Source organism: Balaenoptera acutorostrata, chromosome 18 (genome assembly GCF_949987535.1).
Source record: "Balaenoptera acutorostrata chromosome 18, mBalAcu1.1, whole genome shotgun sequence".
Classification (NCBI taxonomy): domain Eukaryota; kingdom Metazoa; phylum Chordata; class Mammalia; order Artiodactyla; family Balaenopteridae; genus Balaenoptera; species Balaenoptera acutorostrata.
The window spans coordinates 19,957,584-19,970,271 of NC_080081.1; the positions used below are offsets into that span (position 1 = coordinate 19,957,584).

The 12,688-nt window shown below is 35.1% G+C and overlaps 1 long non-coding RNA gene across 2 annotated transcripts in view; it reads right to left on the reverse strand.

Annotated features, from left to right (window-relative positions):
• Positions 1 to 12,688, reverse strand: part of LOC103012212 (uncharacterized) — a 150,209-nt gene that overhangs the window by 43,308 nt on the left and 94,213 nt on the right. The gene's annotated exons all lie outside the window — the stretch shown is intronic.

The following is a 12,688-nucleotide window of genomic DNA, read 5'->3' on the forward strand; positions in this document are numbered from 1 at the left end:
AGATATGATAAATGAGTAGTCATCACAGGGTATTACTTAATTTATGCAATAAAAAATTCACAGAGGATAATTAGGATACCGATTTTAAAGTCATAAATCCTTGATCAGTTCCAGATCTTAGCCATTTCTCAAGTTCAAACTCATTTTCTGAAGATGGGAACTCCACTCTGCCTGTCTGATTTCTGGCTAGAGAAAGTTTGGGTATCCTGAAACTTTGCCAGGGATGCTTTCCGGTATTCAAATTTTTTTCCTTAAAGTGACGATTAATTATTTTGAACCTGACATTCTCCGTTTTCAATGGATCCACAGTGCTCACAAATAGGCACCAAATTATGTAGTCATGTTAGCTACCATTCCTCCATTCCCATCCAGTTTCAAAGGTATTTCACCAGCCAGTAATCTTCCTTTCCCTGGTGAAAATATTAACAATTGCACTACCAGAGCATGCCAGGAACACCTACACATACTCCAGTTACCATCAGTGATTGAAGAGATCTAGCCAGCCAGCACATGATACATTTCCAAAATCTCACTGAAAAATTTGCTTCCTAAGACCACCCCAAATCTAGTACCAATTGGTTTAAAATCAGTTTCCTGGAAATGAACTCTATTTTGGAGAATATCATGCAAGAGCTTTATTGAAATATATTCTTAGTAGATATACCTAAAAAGAAGTTAGGAAGGCAGATGGGGGTAGAAGGAGAAGCTGTAAGATAGTGACTCCTATGTGAAGCTGTGAAGCTTGGATGACCCTTCAGAGTTGACCGAAATTGAGGGAAAGGGCCAGACCTTTGTATCTGTCATTGACCTCCAGCTGTCTCCAGGAGCTGAGACATTGGTTTGGCAGCTCTTGGGATGTCTGAAAAAAAGCATCAAGGTACCACCTATGACAGTGATATTTGTGACTTTATTTTGCATTTCCATATTGATTTATGAATTTTAGCACATTATCAGAAATCATAATTGTGTTTTTAAGGTCCTTTATATGCTTGTTCGTTTGTTGTCTGCTTTTTCTATCAGCTATTTTAGAAATATATGAAAGTATTAAATTATGATTGTGGATTTGTTTATTATTCCCTAATTCTGTTAAATTTTGCTTTATATAATTTCGCTATGTTTTGAGTGCATACATTCTCAGAATTGTTCATATTCTTGTTGAATTAATGCTTTTTAAGCTCATTGATGACATACGGCTACACTTATACTTGGCCAACGATTTGCTTTATTCGTTACTATGCAAATGATTGCATTTATGTTGTATATATTTTAGAACAGAAATAAATTGATAGACACCTGGTCAACATCGATGAGACCTTGATATCAAATCAATTATTTAAAGTGCTTTAAATTATAGTTGACTGTGAGAGTCGTCATTCACTTATAAAAATTTAAATGAAAAGATGCACTCTACCTTTTCCACAAGAGTGTGAAGAAATGTACTCATTTAAACTTCTCACATTTCTTCAGTTGTCATATATATACACAGAAGTGGTACTTGAATCTTTTCAATATTTCTGAATATTCATATGGTTTGACTACCTCAAAATTGTTAAATAAAATAAACAATAAAAATTAACTTTAGTAATTAAACATATATAAATTTCTTTGGTTTTTTGAAAATTGGAGATTTCTAGAAACTTATTAATCTTAATTAAATGAAAAATAATATACTGGCTCTTTCAGAGGAACACAGAATAACAATGGAGTATAGGAAATCTTGAAGACACCCATTTCTACTTTCTCTTCTATTTTACAGAAGAATAAAGAGACATAGAAATATTGAGTACACATCCTCAAGTCACCAGTAAACTGACTGGCAAAAATAGGTCCAGGACCCATATCATGTGATCTCAACCCACACACAGTCAAGTAAAAGCTTTATTTGCTTTCAATTTCTTTCACTCATGAACACTGAATTTGTTTCTCTAAAGTGACATTTAGCATTGTTATATTATTCAATAATAAATATCCAGTATATTTTTTTAAATATAATTAAATAATTCATTGAGCATCAAATTACTGAAGCATATTATACAATGATCATTTAGTTTATGATCATTTAGAGTACACTGATTTGGAAATGTTTATTATTTCTATTAAATAGTAGTTGACAGTGATTTGAATTTATTTTTTGGACTGTTTTTTATGCTGTAGAGTGTACGCAGAGGGAAGTAAAGCTGGGCAGGCTTCATATTAATTTGAATAGGGAGCTATAATTTTGGAAGTGCAAATGTAAAATTTATATCCAGGTCAAGTGATTCAAACACTAAGTAGAGCAGTGGGGGATAAAAAGGGCAACATGCAATCTCAACAGTGAAATGTCAGTGATGTAAATAACACCAAAAAAAAAAAAAAAAGATGTATTCTCTTTTGCTTTCTGCCAGCAGCAAAGCTTAATTTGCCACAAGTTTTAAAAAATGCAGAAAAGGGAATAAAAATTTGCTTGAAGAATAAGTAAATAGAAAACAATTCCACACCTTAATTTAGAAGCTATTTACACATTTTTATCTATGTTCTAGCAATGTGTATATGCTGGTTTAAAGAAGGCAATTTTGTATTCTGTAAGTGAGTAATCAGTGAGGGAAAATACAGAATAGAAATGTTTCTTCAGTGTTCAAATTAGAATGGAGGATAAGAACTACGACTTTTATCAGTGTTCATTTGAATTACCATCTTGTTCAAAAAATCAGTACTACACTGCTGACTTTGAATGTTTCACCTCTCTCCTGTTAGAGACAGGAAAATAGAGAAAATATTTTCCCTACTCCCAGTACCTTTTCTGATTAAATTTCACACATAGAGATGAGATCTTAATCAGAAAAGTGAAACCTCTTTCCTTAATTGGGTTAGAATTCTAAATAGCTGTTTCATAGGAATTGATACCAAATTAACTGGATTTAAATATCTCCATCTCAAATATTTTTTACGTTTAATACAATTGATATTTGGTAAGTATTTACCCTTCTGTCCTTCAAAGAGTAATAGAAAAAAGTTATCAAATATGAAATGCTTAGCTCTGCTTAAAACCATATCAACTGTCCATAGCATTTGAAGAATTTCTGAAACGTATTGTGGCAGAGACGTGGGAGTACATTGCTCACATATAAGAGAGAAGCTGCTATGTGGAGAGAATTAGCTGACAGCCCCAGCTCCCATGCCTTCACGGTTCACTGCAACACGCCAGCCAAAGTCCTGTGATCTCTGGTCTGTTCCAGTCAGGCAGTGACCAGGAGCAGCAGAGCTTCTAGAGCTGAGCCCTTGCTGTCCAGTGCAGAACTCCTCTAATAGGCAGCCTTTGTTTGGGACCTCTCCCTTTGCCTGAGCTACACTGCATTCCGAGGCTTTCCATGACCTCTCCTTCTCCCTTCCCTATTTCTCTTCAATGGAGCCAGACCTGACTCATGTTCAGAAGCTCTCTCTGACTAACTCTCTTTCCTCCTCCTTTTATACTTTACAGGAGCACTCAAATAAACCTTTTATAATTCTGATTCAGTCTTGGTACGTGTTTTCTGGAGAACCCCAGCTAACACACACACACACACACACGCACTAGATTGAAGTCAAAATTGGAAAAACCTGAAAAATTCACAATGGATTCAGACATAAGACAGAACCAACAAATAAATAACTCTTAAATGAGGCTGTGAGTGAGGAACCCAAACCAGGGACAACCAGGGCTATGAAGAGACTTTGCTAACCATCAATTGCAAGACCAATTAGCTTTAAAAAAGGCTACTCCATGTACCAGTTCCTTATTTGTAAGTTGTTTGGCTCATGTGTTTAAACTTGGACCTAATACTCTGAGATTAGCTTGGTAAATAAACAGGATGATTGTCCTGGATGTTCTAGAGTGCATTTTTATGTCTGGATAGAGTCTTAAGTAAGATTTGGCTGCCATGATGGGCAAAGAGCCATCTCTTCCGAAAGTATAGCTCCATATTTAAACTAATACAAAGCATACCCAGCTTCATTTCCTTCTGAATTTCCATTTAGAGCAGACATTTAAAACATAATTCTTTTCTAAGAGAATAGTGATTTTTCCCTTAAACTGACAGCCAAGAATTTAAAAATGTTTCAGGAAACCTACAATACAAAAAGAGGAAACTTAAAATGGGTAACTAGAGGAAAACAAACTTAAAGATGGAGACAAGGCAAATTATGTGTGCTCATACATATAAGTATACAAATGTGTATTACATGAATTACCATTTGATATAATGTTACTTATTATTAGTGTCTTCAGAAAGATGATATACGATATTGTATCTGTTAACCTGGGCAAGATTACTTTGGGGTAAAAAAAAATCTCACCTCTCTCTCTCTCTCTCTCTCTCTATACACACACACACACACACACACACACACACACACATACATACATACATAGAAAGTAAATTATATACTGTTACCTATAACAAGACCAAGACTTGAGTGGGCTCAAAAATGAAACTATTTATCTTTCCTAATCTCTTCAGATCTCTCCAGAATCTCTAAATGACTCTCAAATTAAGAAGTGGTTTCCAGGAAAAAAAATCACATTCAGCTTGCTCTCAGGAAAACATGGTGTAAAAGTATAGCCAAGGGTGTGACTCTAAAACTCTTGGTTAAAGTTAGAAAATTTTATACTTGTGTCTATGAACTGTTCAAACAGACAACAAACCTATAAAGATAGTAAGGATGTGCCGAACGATCTCCATTAATTCATAAGATTTCTAAGAATCCCATAATGGAATGAACTCCAATAAGATTTATAGAAAACTCACAGAGTGTTTAAGGGGAAGAGATAGTAAAAAAATAAGAAGATACTTTGGAGCCCCAAACTACTATGGGCAGGAAGCAGCCTAAGAAAAATCACTCACCTGCAAACCTGGTTTACATATTATGTTAAAGAAATTTTAATGCAAAAGGTGGAACCCAAAGCCCAGAGTGGAGCCAAGATTCATGGAGAATGTTCCCAGGCAGTAGGATTGAGCACTAATTGAGAAACTGCCAACATACGCTAGCCTGGATTTCAGAAGTGCTACTGACTGTTGACTGCTCTGTGCCTCTCCTTGCTTCCCCTTTAGAATGGGAGTGTCTATAGTAATTACTTTACATTGATCCTACTATTGAATGTTGAGATGAACAGGAGTAAAAATACCTTGACAGGACTTCTGATTAAGAGGAATGGTATTCAAGGAGTAGTACCCCAAAAATTATACCTAAGCAGCCTCATCGGTTCCTGAATCTGAATTAGATGACAGGATCCTAAAGCTCAAACCTGATACTAATGATATAATAGATGAGACATTTGAAGATCTTAGGTGGTACAGAGTTTAAAATGCATGTGGGAAAAAAGTAAATAATTTGTGGTCAGAAGCTAACTGTGATTGCTTTAAAATACTTCAGTAAACCACTTGATACTTCTTCCACTAATATGGAGGTCTAATTTACCCTCCCTTGAATATGAGCTGGCTTTAGCGATTCACTTTTAACCAATGGAAGGTAGCAGACTGACATTGTGGGACTTGGGAGGCTATGTTAGAAAGATGAAACAGCTTCTACATGTTTTTTTCTATTGGGATAGTTGTTTTGTTTTGTTTTTACTTTTCAAGTGGCCATGGATTATGTATCCAATTGTCCTAATTTTATACCACTATAAAAATTTCACTACATTTTAACAATTCAAAACAGCATAAATCATATTCTCTGAGGTTCAGTGAACTAAAACAAGGAATGTGTATCTTGGAAATATACACAAATTGCTTACAATTAATTGATACAATATGATTTGTGGTGAAGGTGACATTAGATCTGAATCGGAAGCATTGAGACTAAAGTCCCTGCCACCTAGTAGGCAAATAGTCGATAATAATTTGCTGAATCAATCAATGCACACATGCTTGGTAGAGACCTAAGGGCATTTGAGATGGTATAAGTTTATATAAATAGGGAATGAGCTGGAAATACCTACGCCATACAAAAAATTGGGAGAAATTTGTATTTTAGACTGTAGAAATTTTAAAAGAGTTTTCTCTTATTATTTTTTCCTTTTTTTTTTTTTTAACTGTGTTAACTAGCAAATTATAGTACAGGAATGGAATCAGAATATGCTACTAACTTACCTATCAATATTTATTTGACTGATAAATTTTAACTTAAACTAAAAGAGTGAATTTGTAAATCTTATGCACAATTTTGGGTCTAATACAACAAAGTATGAATAAGTAAATGTTATTTAGCCAAAAGGCTAAATAAATAATAGTAGAATGTCCTGATTCTAATCTTTTTACATATTCTTCCCTCCCATTTCCCCACTGAAGAATAGTATATGACAATTCGGAAGAGCCAGCATATTTGCCAGTTTCCCTGATTCTCTCTCATAAATCTTCATATTGGCAGCTGGAGATACCAGAAACAAAATGTTTTAAATAAAGTACACTGTATCTCCGCACAAAAAGAAAATATACTCTAATTGTTTAGGTCACAAGCTTCTAGTTCTGACAAAGACTCAAGTTTAAACAAAACAAGGAGCTCTTTCTGTCTTTTAAATTATACAAAAATCAAATAAAATGAGCAAACCTGTGTAAATGTCCATTTTATGTGTTAATGTTCTTAAATGGGAACTGATTTCTCCAGTTTTGATTGTTTCCCGTTATGTACAGAAAGAAATACTCCAGGGAAATGAAAAGATTTCTAACACAAAGTACACGGCATGAATCCATTCAGCTGACCACAGGATACTGCTACATCTCTGCTGGATTAAAACTTCAAACCCATTAAACAGGGCGGACGCACTGTAACTTCCAAAGTCAAAAGTTCAGCAGGGAGTGTCTCAGGATGCTTCCTACCTCTAATCTTCTCTAATAACCCAGATGCTGTAGTCATCTCTTAGGGCACAGTGGTCAATAACTGCCATGATTCTCTGTCCATGGCTGGTCAGTTAAGAACCTATTTTCTCCATTAATTGGCGAAGCAGCAGCGACTCAGGGGAAAAAAGGAAAGAAGAAAAGCTGCTTTAAAATATATTGTGATACGTTTTCATTCTGAAGTCAGGAGAGGTTACGTTAGGGAAGCTATGTATGATGCTGTCACCTTTGAAACCTTGGCTTTCCCTGCTGATTATAGACAGCTCTGAGGTGGGACAAAACAAATTAGTCACACTTTGTGGGACTGACACTTTCTTCTTTTGCCATATGGGGTAACTGAGGAACTAACTAGGGCATGCTTTCTAATTTTCTGGCTGTGAATCTAGCACGTAGTTTTTCCAAATGCAATAATCTTTGAAGGCCATATAATGACCACATTTTCTGAATCACCATTATAGACACGCTGCTTTAGAAAAACAATTGTTTTTATCTATCTCCCCATAAACTACCTCCAATTTTACTATCTCTATAATAACTTTTGTATATGTGTGTGTGTGTGTGTGTGCGCGCTATCTAATCTAATAAAAATACTGACTATTAATTACTGATAGTGCTGCTGCCTATCTCCTATTCCCAGAGTGGAATTACTCAAGCAGTTTAATATTGGCACTTTTTTTGGCAATAGTTTTATAGATAGATAGATAGACACATGCTTTTTAGTAAATACTCATCTGCAAACTGAAAATAGTTTCTTTTTCTGAGTTGTATAAATATTTTATAAAATAAAATTATTCACTAGAGAAAATTAGTTCAAAGGAAGTATATATATATTCTTAAACATACTAAAATATTTCATGTAATTCTCATACTGTTTATATAGACTGAATAAGGTACAAACATACATGGGTGAAAAATACAATTTTAAGTAATTATATGCATTTTTTTACATATGGAGAAAACATATTTTTAATACAACCTCCATGGACAATGCTTAAATAATATCAACACCCAGTCTTATAACACACTTTTAGTTCTCAAAAATTACACCATTGAATTTTCAAATGGCCTGACTGTACATATTATGTGTATTTATATATAAATATTCATTACATATATATTATAATATACATATATATACTTATGTATATACAATATATACATATATACACATGCTATTTCAGTTTAGAACTTCAACTAATGTCCATTGATAATAGAGCATTTAACAGAAGTCTTTAAACAGAACTTGGCTCTGCTGAATAAATTCCATTTATAGTTCCATTTAGAGGAGTATTTCTATTATAATTTCCCATCAGGTTGTCTCTCAATGAATTGCAATATCAATGTACTGAAAAATAACATTCCAGTTTCACATATAAAAGCCATAGAAATCCAACAACACCTCAAATTATTTCCAAATCTAGTATAAATAATTCTTCAGATTTTACCATTTCTGAATCCTGATAACTTTATGCTTACTTCTTCACCCACAAGAGAAAGCAACACTGCTATACAGTAGTATCTTTATCAACATATTAAGTGTTTGTAGATGATATTTAGAGAAAACATTGATAATGAGTTAGAAGTGCACAAAAATTACCAGTAGACCTCTGTAAAATATTAAGATTTCACATTAAATATTTTCACCCCATGTATGCATTTTCACACCCTCTTGGAAGTTCACTAAAATTATAGTAAGAGATAGAAAAAAAAAATGTACCAAGACAGACACCATGAAGGAAAAGATAATAATTAATTAGTGATATTGACAATTTTTTGAGGGTGGAAATAAGCAAAGTGAGGCAAATTACACCACCAAAACTATCTATAGAACTCCAGAGAGCTCAGAGCTAGGAGGCCCAAGGTTTGTAAATCATAGTGTGAGCCTGCACAAAGGTCTGGACAAGAATATGGTTAAAGCCATTTAAAGAGTAGCTAGGATCCTCAGGATTGTATGCCATCCTCCTCATCCTCAAAAGAAAGGAGTATTTTTTAAACCTTTGTAAAATTGAAGTATAATTAATTTCAGGTGTACAGCAAAATTATTCAGATATATATATAGTCTTTTTCAGATTCTTTTCTGTTATAGGTTATTAAAACATACTGAGGGCTTCCTTGGTGGCGTAGTGGTTAAGAATCCGCCTGCCAATGCAGGGGACACGGGTTCGAGCCCTGGTCCGGGAAGATCCCACATGCCGCAGAGCAACTGGGCTCCTGTGCCACAACTGCTGAGCCTGCGCTCTAGAGCCCATGAGCCACGGCTGCTGAGCCCACATGCCACAACTACTGAAGTCCGCACGCCTAGAGCCCGTGCTCTGCAGCAGGAGAGGCCACGGCAGTGAGAGGCCCGCGCACTGCAGCGGGGAGTGGCCCTCGCTTGCTGCAACTAGAGAGAGCCCACGGGCAGCAACGAAGACCCAACACAGCCAAAAATAAATAAATAAAATAAATAAATAAATTAAAAAAAAAAAGCCATACTGAATATAGTTCCCTGTGCTATACAGTAGGTCCTTGTTGTTTATCTATTTTATATATAGTAATGTGTATATGTTAATCCCAAACTACTAACTTATCTCCCTTTCTACCTCTGCTATCCATTTTGGTAACCATAAGTTTCTTTTCTATGTCTGTGAGTCTATTTCTGTTTTGTAAATATGTTCATTTGTACCATTTTTTAAGATTCTATATATAAGCGATATCATATGATATTTGTCTTTGTTTGACTTACATCCTTCAGTATGACAGTCTCTAGGTCCATCCATGGTGCTGTGAATGGCATTATTTCATTCTTTTTTATGGCTGAGTAATATTCCATTGTGTATATATGTACCACATCTTCTTTATCCATTCATCTGTCGATGGACACTTAGGTTGCTTCCATGTCTCGGCTATTGTAAATAGTGCTGCTATGAACATTGGGGTGCATGTATCTTTTTGAATTTGTATCTTTTTTCTCTGCTCAGTAGTGAGATATAAAAAATAGAGTTACCATATGATCCAGAAAAGCTGAGAAATTGAACAGAAGAGCCTCCCTCTCAGTTTATTAGCACAGTGGAAAGTGAGTGAATCTGCATATTCCATCATGGACATCTGACATACCCCTCGCTCTTCCTCTTCAGTCTGGAATTCTGACAACCAAGTGTATACAAGTGCTTGTGCATATCCCCTCATGCACAAACACACATCTAGGAATAGACTGGAGTACTTCCCTTCCCGCCAACCCAGGAGAATCTGAATTACATCTGAAAGAAGTCCTATAACTATTGACACTTAGGGGTTCCCTTAGTAACAAAAGCTGCTTTCTGCTTAGTCACTTTGCTGAGATCAATCACTCTATAATTCCTAATATTAAACATTAACTTTCCAATCTCCTTTTAATAAATTTCCCTAAATGTGTACTGGAAGCAGAGGGTCACCAAACATTACAGCAAACACTAACACTTGAAAAAGAGATTAAAATAAAACAGAAACCAGGTGGAAACATAGATGATTCAAGAAGCAGACAAAAATAATCTTAAGAATTTTTTTAGTATACAAGAGATATGAAAGAAGGTGCACACATGAAACAAAAATATATACCTTCACCGAAGAGGATATATAGATAGCAAATAAGCACATAAAATGTTGTTCATGAAGATGTAAAGATAACAAATAAGCATATGAAAAGATGCTTCATATGTCATCAGGGAAATGTAAATTAAAGCAACAAGGTACCGCTCCACATCTGTTAGAATGGCCAAAATCAGAACATTGACAACACCAACTGCAGGCGAGAATGTGAAGAAATTTGTGCTAGTTTTGCTGTTGTACCTCAAACTGCAAAAGTGACTGCTACAGTGCATGATAAGTACTCAGTTAAGATGGAAAAGGTGTTAAATTTGTACAAGATAGTTTTGGGGGGACGAAAGACTACATTTACATAACTTTTATTACAGTATATTGTTATAATTATTCTATTTTATTATTAGTTATTGTTGTTAATCTGTTACTGTGTCTAATTTATAAATTAAACTTTAAAAATATAGCCTATGTAGGGTTCGGTACTATCTTCAGTTTCAGGAATCCACTGGGAGTCTTGGAACGTATCCCCTGCAGATAAGGGGTTGGGTGGGTGTGTATGGTCTATTTCCAGTTAGTTCCAAAACTACCAGTTAAATTGATGGGTCCTGGTAATGTGGAAAAGATACATACAATTTCTGAGATTCAGATTTTTTTCTCTCCAGGGAAAGAATCAGTATTGGTTTGAGGGTAGGAAAGCACTTAACAATTCTCTAACAGTCTATTCCAAAAGAAAAGTATAGAATATTTCTCTATATAGAAGTAAACACCCTTTCAAGGGCCACACAACAGGCTATTTCAGCATTGCTTTTGCTTTCACAGCCCTTGCTGGTCAAGTAAGTTGAACATGCTGTTTGTACTGGTATATTCTCCCACAGGGAGGGGTGGTTTCCAGTTGATGTGTTTGATTGCTTTTCTGTATACAATTTAAACCCTGGAATTTTGTTGCTTTTAAACAGCAACCTAAGGTAGATTATGTCTTCCTCAGTAAGACTGCCAATTTCAGTGTTTTTGAGAGGATAAGAGATAGGAGATAGGGGTGAGAACCAGGGGAAATCATCAAAGGAATGTAAAGAGAGCCGGGGCACAGAAAGAAGAGTGAAAAATAGAGATCACAGGGAAAATATTCTTGTTATGCATCGGCTGTTTCCAGAGTGGGTGAGTATGTTTTCGACTTCAGATCCTTTGTTGAATCAAATACTCTTCCCAGCACTCTGTTTCCTGCTGATGATATTCCTGTTCCACACTCCTGATCCTGCTGAGCAAGTTTTGCATTTTTATAAGGTCTGATTATAAAATGAGTGACCTTAAATCCATTGCTACCAAGGGATTCCTGCTAATGGGTTTAGTCTGAATTATAGTAGTAGTAAGATAAATATGTCCACTCAACCATGTGTTTATACCTTTCTCCATTTCACTTTATATCTTATTGATGAAATTGAATTAAATTGTCAAGAGTAACAGTAAATGATCTGGTGTTCAGGATTCTCTAGTCCTAAAAACACCCCAAATTTCAGAAGCATACTATTTTTCTAGCCAAGTGAAAATATATTTAAAAGCATGAGGCATTTTAGAAATGCTCAGGGCTCAGATAAAATAATTTAATGCTTTTCATTCTTGATGTGTCCTCTTAAATCTGTCCTTATTTCTATGAAAGGTGTCATATATCAAGGTGATATAATTGCTGAGATGCTAACTGTACAATAATTCAGAGACTGAAGAAAATGCTTTATTAAAATAGTAAAGGATGCCCCATGAAATAGGTGGGGTTTAAGGTAAGTAGTGAATACAATTTGGATAGTTTTTTTGAATGATGGACACATATGCCAGTCTCTCCCACAAATGGCTAATGGTAACATCACCCTATTTTTGTTTGTTTGTTTTCAGCAGTACATTGTTTCTCATAAATACTTATTTCAATTTGAACGTGGAGAAACATCAAAGTCATGCTACATTACCACCAAGAAAACCTTTATGAAAAATGGACAGAATATTCTAGTGCGTTCCTTTCCTCATGTCTCAGCAGGTAAAATCTCATATTGCACACTGCAGACTGAATAGTCTTCTTAGCTTTCAAAAATTAAAATCTTAATATGAAAAACCACTTTCTCAGAATCTATCAGTACTTCATACTCCTTGTAAGATACAGTTTACATTCCTTGCCATATCATGAGGCTTTCATGATCTGTTTCTTTCCATATCTTATTCTCATTTCCAGTCACCTGCTACAAAGCCTACTCTCTGGTCACATCCCAGAATATTTCATAGGTTCGCATTTCACCATG